This window comes from Pleurodeles waltl, chromosome 3_1 (assembly GCF_031143425.1).
Source record: "Pleurodeles waltl isolate 20211129_DDA chromosome 3_1, aPleWal1.hap1.20221129, whole genome shotgun sequence".
NCBI classification, from domain to species: Eukaryota; Metazoa; Chordata; class Amphibia; order Caudata; family Salamandridae; genus Pleurodeles; species Pleurodeles waltl.
This window is the reverse complement of record NC_090440.1, coordinates 42,897,556-42,904,582: the sequence shown is the minus strand read 5'-3', so window position 1 is coordinate 42,904,582 and position 7,027 is coordinate 42,897,556. Positions and strand designations below refer to the sequence as shown.

The following is a 7,027-nucleotide window of genomic DNA, read 5'->3' as shown; positions in this document are numbered from 1 at the left end:
TCGCCTGTCCCTGCTCCTCCCATGTCCAAATGCATGGGATTTAGTGCGTACTTTAGTGGGGAGTACCGTGGCGGCCATCTTGGACTGCTAACGGAGCACAGTAAGGTCTGAAGACTGGTCTGCCACTCCAAGATGGCCGCCGCGTTAGCCGGAAGTGGCCTGCGAGGGTTCTTCCTCTGCTGGGGTTTCCTCCTCCGGCTGTTTCCGGTGTGCCCTCCTGCTGGTTTGGCAGCAGGAGTTAACCAGCAGGAGTTGATGCCTAGTCCCGAGGCAGCCCCTGGACAGGGATGAAGCTGTGAGCGCTGTTTTCAGGGACAGCGGCAGCAGGTGAGGCGGGAGGGCAGGGAGGTATTTAAAAGAGAGGAGGACACATGGAGGAGGTAGGACATGGGCAGGGTGAGGGAGTGAGGAGGGCACATATAGGAGTTAGGACATGGGCAAGGTAAGGGAGGGAGGAGGGCCTTTAGAGGAGATAGGACATGGGCAGGGTGAGGGAATAAGGAGGGCTTATAGAGGAGGTAGGACATGGGCAGGGTGAGGGAATAAGGAGGGCTTATAGAGGAGGTAGGACATGGGCAGGGTGAGGGAGTGAGGAGGCCACACAGAGGAGGTAGGACATGGGCAGGGTAAGGTAGTGAGGGGAAGGAGAGTCAGGAGGGCACATAGAGGAGGTAGGACATGGGCAGGGTAAGGTAGTGAGGGGAAGGAGAGTCAGGAGGGCACATAGAGGAGGTAGGACATGGGCAGAGTAAGGGAGTGAGGGGAAGGAGAGTGAGGAGGGCACATAGAGGAGGTAGGACATGGGCAGAGTAAGGGAGTGAGGGGAAGGAGTGTGAGGAGGGCACATAGAGGAGGTAGGACATGGGCAGGGTAAGGGAGTGAGGAGGGCACACAGAGGAGGTAGGACATGGGCACGGTAAGGGAGTAAGGAGGGCTTATAGAGGAGATAGGACATGGGCAGGGTAAGGGAGTGAGGAGGGCACATAGAGGAGGTAGGACATGGGCAGGGTAAGGGAGTGAGGAGGGCACATAGAGGAGATAGGACATGGGCAGGGTAAGGGAGTGAGGAGGGCACATAGAGGAGGTAGGACATGGGCAGGGTAAGGGAGTGAGGAGGGCACATAGAAGAGGTAGGACATGGGCAGGGTAAGGGAGTGAGGAGGGCACATAGAGGAGGTAGGACATGGGCAAGGTAAGGGAGTAAGAAGGGCACATACAGGAGTTAGGACATGGGCAGGGCAAGGGAGTGAAGGGAAGGAGAGTGAAGAGGGCATATAGAGGAGGTTGGACATGGGCAGGGTAAGGGAGTGAGCGGAAGACGAGTGCATCTGAAGGGGTGAGGAGGAAGTAGAGGTGAATGGGCACAGGTGGGATAGCTGCAGCTCATGGAAACGGTGATGCAAGGGTAGGCGCTGTTTATATTTGCATCTAATGGAAAGACTGGTGGTGGCAAGCAGCAACTTGTGAAGCTATCCTGCGGGGAAGGGCGTGGGCTCCCCGGGAAGAGAGGGTGTGAAGAGGGTAATCACTCATGAAAGAATGTAGGGAGGGTGATTTCCTGTGTTAAAGAAGGCAGGTGAGAGACAGGAGTGGACAGGCCTTTCTTCCACTTTGTCATTTACCCAGGGGATGCAAGCTCAGGGGCTGCCTTTACATACCTGTCAACCTCTTGCCTCAAACATGCGGGTGGAGTCAAATGTTTTAAATAGTATTCATAATAAGGCCAGTGGGGATTGAACTTTTTTTTTTTTTTTGAAGAATTATATGGGCTTTGAAAATCGGGTTACTATTAAACGTATGTAGGCGTTTTGACACCACAAATTAAAAGTAGGTGACAGCCTCCAAATGCAGATGATTTGACAAGTGTGCTGTGTGAACAAGGTGAGCTGCATTGGCCCAGGAATGCCCCAATAACTCCACTATAGATGCAGCCTTCTGCAGTGTAGTACTTCTTGAACAGTTTTGCCAGGACTGATTTTAATGTCCACTCCTGCTGTAATTAGAGAGTATACGTGAGAAGAACTGTGTGGGAGAAAATATCTTTCTTTGTGTGCATAGTTGCACTGCACTGCTGTAGGGAAGTAGAAAGTGCTCTACTATTGGAAAGTTGGGAAACTCGTCAAAGTTGAAATTTTGTGTTATTGTTTGGGGGATGGTGGTGGCTGGGTCCTGCCAAATGGTAAAAAAGTGCAGGGTTTCCTAATGGGATGAATGGATTTTATTGCCATACGAGAAATCGTGTTTGGCTGTGGCATCTTATACGACATGAGGGGTATGTGGACAGAACCCCATAGGGATGATCACATTAAGAAACCCAACATAGCAAGTTGGTGTGATAGACCAATGAGTTAAACTCTTGCAGCTGGAATTATAATTTTAGTTCTTCTGCTTCAACGGTGCTCTGGGGGCAGTTTTTACTGCCAATGAAAAATAACATTTCAACCCATTTCCAAAATATTTTGTGTTTTTTTTAATTTTTTTATTTATTTTTTATTACTATTTTCCACAATATCCCAGGCCTGGACTTAAAATACTAAATGGGACGATTTTTCCCGCTATTGTTGGGCGTGAGTTAAAATAGTAAATTGGCCTTCCCACGGTCCACAAAACCTTTTGCTGCTGTGAGGGCACATTTAAAAGCAATGACTACAAGTCTGGAATCTGTGAGGATTTGTAGATAACAATTTGCTTTCCAACATAGCCAAATCAGCCTATCATCTTTCCGAGGTTGGTAAATTCTCAAAGAGGGCTGTCGTAGCAAGGGGAGAGGAGAGGGGAGGGGATGCTGGGAGCATGAGCACAATTGTTTATATGGGGGGAGGGGGGGCTGGGTGTCTTTCCACACACGTTGTGGCACACAATAACGTGCAGGTGTTCCCCGGGATAGGACTTGGATGTTGTAGGCTGCTATTTTATATTTCAGTGTATTTCATTAAAATTCTTGCGGAATGAGGTTTGGAATAATGCCATTGTGACCTCACACTAAAATTACTCCAACAGCAGGTTTGGTTGAGAAGTATGTAAGAGATGTTTCTTGCCTGAAAAGCAGTATGTTTGTGAGTTTTTGGATCCTGGGGTGACTTCTCTTCAGATACGTCAGTTGGATGGACCTGATGTTCTTGTTTTTGGATTATGTTGAAGCTTGGGGATATTTCGGTGTTAGCGGATCTCAGTTGAAAGCATCTTGTTTTGTGGTTTTTAGGGGTCATATCTCTAATGTATGGGTTCGGCATACAATACGAAAATGTGTATATAAAGTTGTCCATATTGATGCGGTCTGTACACCAAACGCCCTGTTGTGCAATTAATTACATTGATGGATAGATCACGTTTGCTACAGTACTGCATAAGCAAAACAAAAATGGTACAGTGGAAGAGACCTGCAAAAGAACATTTTTACTGAACTAGCAAGGAAAGAGTGTAAAATTGGGGCAGAACATATAGGTAGAGAAACTCACACTGTAGGGGTGAGAAGTTAGAATGATCAAAAGCAAGACTGAGCAGCGAAGAGCTGTAAGAAGAAATTAGGACTCCACTGATTGTGTTGCGGGCTTGCACTTTCCAGAACTATATTCTCAAAATCATAATTTCGAAATTCTTACATTGGGGAAAATGCTCATAATTCAGAATCAAGGTAATTTGAGGGGTCAAAATGTTTTTCATTTCCATTTAATTACCGGTATTGGAATTGTGTGATTTTGGCGTATTATGGCTGAGGCTGCTCCTGGATGGAATACCTTTTATATTGGGATTTTGAGGGAATTATCACTGTTGAGTTATTTCCAATTACCTCCCAGTTATAAAGGTGGTGTGTTGTGTCCTTGGGGTACTAGTTACATTTGTTTAATTAGATCAGCCATACTTTTGTATTTTTTGGCAAACTGTGTTCTGATGGTTGTATTTGAGGGTAGAGTTCAGAGGTTGGGGATTTTGCAAACTTTCCTAAATTTCGGCACAGACAGCGTTTAACAACTCATGCTTGTGGATTATGTTGTCTAGGATCTGTTTAAGTTTTGTTTAATTTTTGATAGTTGTAAATTGCTATTCATATGATTTCCCATGGAAGGGGCTTGTTTTATTTTATGACGATTAAGTCTGTTTTTAAATGATTTGTTTTGAATTTGTAAGTCGATTATTCTCTTTGAAAATACTTTTGTTGGCTGGTAGAAGGGTTATGCTCAGATTGTGGAATACTTCCCTGTTTTGATGGGGTTGAAGGTAGTGTCTACCTGCAGTTGATCTGAAGGGATGTGTGTTCTCATTTGGGGCACTTATTACTTATGTAGATATTTAACAAGTTTCTTTGCTTTTTGTATACGTGATGTAAATATGGCATATGCAGCTATGAAACGGTAACAAATTGGAAGTGAAACTTTTGATGCCAGGTCAAGGAAGATTTTGACCTTGTGTGGTTAGCTCTTTCTTTGAAATGTAGGCAGCGAACTGGCTGCTAATGAAACTGTATTTTAATATAAAATACTTTTACAACAATAATGTAGTTAAGACAGCAACACAGTGTCCAGAAGGCAGGAATATCACGTGAAAACCAAATAAACACTAAGAAAACAGAGTTGCAGGAATGTTTTACTATTTTTTTTATTTTGAGGCACTGATGCCAGGACCATGTTTTTTTTAGTTTTTGCATGAAGTAAGCAGCAATAGGTGTTATGGTGTTGGAGGTAAATTTTGCCGGCTGTCAAGCTGGAAGCCCAAGAACTTCGCTAAGAAAACCAAACTTGGGCCTTTTCTAAAGTTGTTCAGAACAGCTAACTGAGTTTGGGTTTGATTTTCAATATTTCCCTCAAAAGTTTAGTACTTGCTCTGTCTTCTGATTTTAGTTTTACGTGTGCCTTGTGCACCTGGTCCTTGACTGCTAAACACCTACGTAGACATTAGAAATCTTGAATGAACTACACCTTTTGGACAGAGATGGGTGTTAGTCTTGGTGTACCAATATGAATTTCTCGTTGCTTAGACCATCCAGCTATTCCCGGCTGTTTACTTTATTTTAATAGTTTTATATAGCGTTGACCGCTTCATTGTCGGCATCGGAACCCTTTATAGAAATGCTGGCACGTGTTAATTGATTAAGTAACAACCAGTTAGCAGCAGAGAAGTGAAAGAAGATGTATACCTAAATGCAGTGGATGGTATTTAGCCAACACCCCATGCATCTTCCAAAGGAAGTCATAATAGAAGTTAAGAGTTGCTGTAAAGCCAGGGAAGCCTTCCTGACTAATGCATTCATCTTTTGCTATGTTTCTCTTTGTTTAATATTGATAGGGTGATCTCAGTTGGGGAGAATATTCCTCTTTCAATGGAGTGCACTGTTTAGTAGGGACTTACCTCACTTTGGAGGCAGTGTACGACGATGGTGTCCATGCTGGAGGAATGCTGTTCTAGATTTGTTTGTTTCTTTAATTGAGTGACTTAGTTCCTTTAATTTCTGTTATACCTATGGTGTTCCCTTTTCGTCCTAGGTATGTCAAAGTGTTATGATGAAAGTCTTTGTGTGTGATATCTGTAGTTCTAAGAATACATATTCTCTTGGCACTGGAAGGCAGTTTAGGGATTTTAGAACTGGCTAGAAGTGGTGAGTACAAATGTGAACTTCCTAGTGAGAGAATTCATCCTTGGTAATCTTTGCACAGAATAATAAGGTGGCATTGGCTTACTCCTGGCCATCTGAACACATTTTTAGTGACTAGTTAAAAAAAAGCTCAGGGCGACTGAAGGACTCAACCTTACAAAAATGTGTGGGCAGCAAGAACGGAAAGGTGTGCCAGTTGGTTGACCATGTGTTATCAAATACAGGGGAGTTCTACTGAGCCTTCCCCCTTACAGATTCACATTGCTGTAGGCGACTACGTTATTCAGACCATGCCACCTTTCTATAGTTTTCTTACAAATGTGTTTGGGAGTTGCATCTCTGTCACTAAAGGCACAGGGGTGGCTCTTCCATTAGGGCGGAGGAGCGTTGCTCCCTGCCAGGAGCGGCAGCTGCAAACCTTTTACCAAAAAACTATAATAAACTGTGTTTATTATCATTTATTTTCGTTTTTTGGTAAAAGGGCTGGGCCACGGGGGTGACGATCAGTGAGGGGAGTGCTCCCTCTCCCTCTCTCTCTCCCTCTCTGTGCGCCTGTGTGTTTGGCCAGCCACCTCTAGCCGGCCAAACACACGTGCGCACAGTAGGCTCTCTCCAGCCCGGCAACACAGTTACTGGGCTGGAGAGAGCCTCACAGGCTCCCAGTCTGCCTGGGAGCACCCTGACTGAGCACTCCAAGCCAATCCTGACGCTGCTTTGAGCAGCGTCAGAGTTAGCTGCATGGCAGGCTGGGAGCCTGTGCCTGCAGCCAGGAGACGGGGGACCTGAGCAGCATACGGCATTCAGGTAAGTGTTTTTTTTAAATTTATTTTTAAGTTTCATTTTAATTCCACCCCACAACGCCTGCCACTTCTGCTTGCCGCGATTGATTCTGGTATGTTTTGTCTCTCATCATTTTAGCTGTCCTAACCCCAGTGAATAGCATTCTGTTATTTTTCAAAGTGACAGCTCAGATTGGACTTTGCAATTTTTGTGCATTATTTCTGTGTCTTAATGCATCTAGATTTCAAACCTGCTTTTAAGATGCTGGGCTAAGTTTTCTTCTTACTTTAATGTTGTGCCTCAGCATAAGGTATATAGCTTTATCCTTCCTTCATTTCTATTATCTACAGGCTCCCTCACTCCCACACTGACCATCTCTGTAGGGTCCAGCCTGTGCGTGCGTGCGCTAGCGCATGCGTCTCGCTTGCGAGGCTCTGTTGTGTTCAATACAGGCCTTGTTTTTTCTAGACACCACCTTAGACATATAGGGGACACACCGGATACTACACACCTCCCTTTCTTGTAAACAATAGATTAATCATTCCCTTACACATTCTGTAATCTACTCAGTGCTTACTTTGAGCCGATGGTTGCTGGTGGGAGCCACCGAGGCTCATTTTTGGGGAGCAACATTTATTTTTCTGCATTAGACATTTC

General features: G+C 44.7%; 1 protein-coding gene across 1 annotated transcript in view; it reads left to right on the top strand.

Moving 5' to 3' along the window:
* The first annotated feature begins 200 nt into the window (after positions 1-200).
* EXT2 (exostosin glycosyltransferase 2) overlaps positions 201-7,027 on the top strand; it is a 324,143-nt gene continuing 317,316 nt past the window's right edge. The window contains exon 1 of the mRNA XM_069221798.1: positions 201-327. The gene's annotated coding sequence lies outside the window, so the exon portion shown is untranslated. The remainder of the gene's footprint in view (positions 328-7,027) is intronic.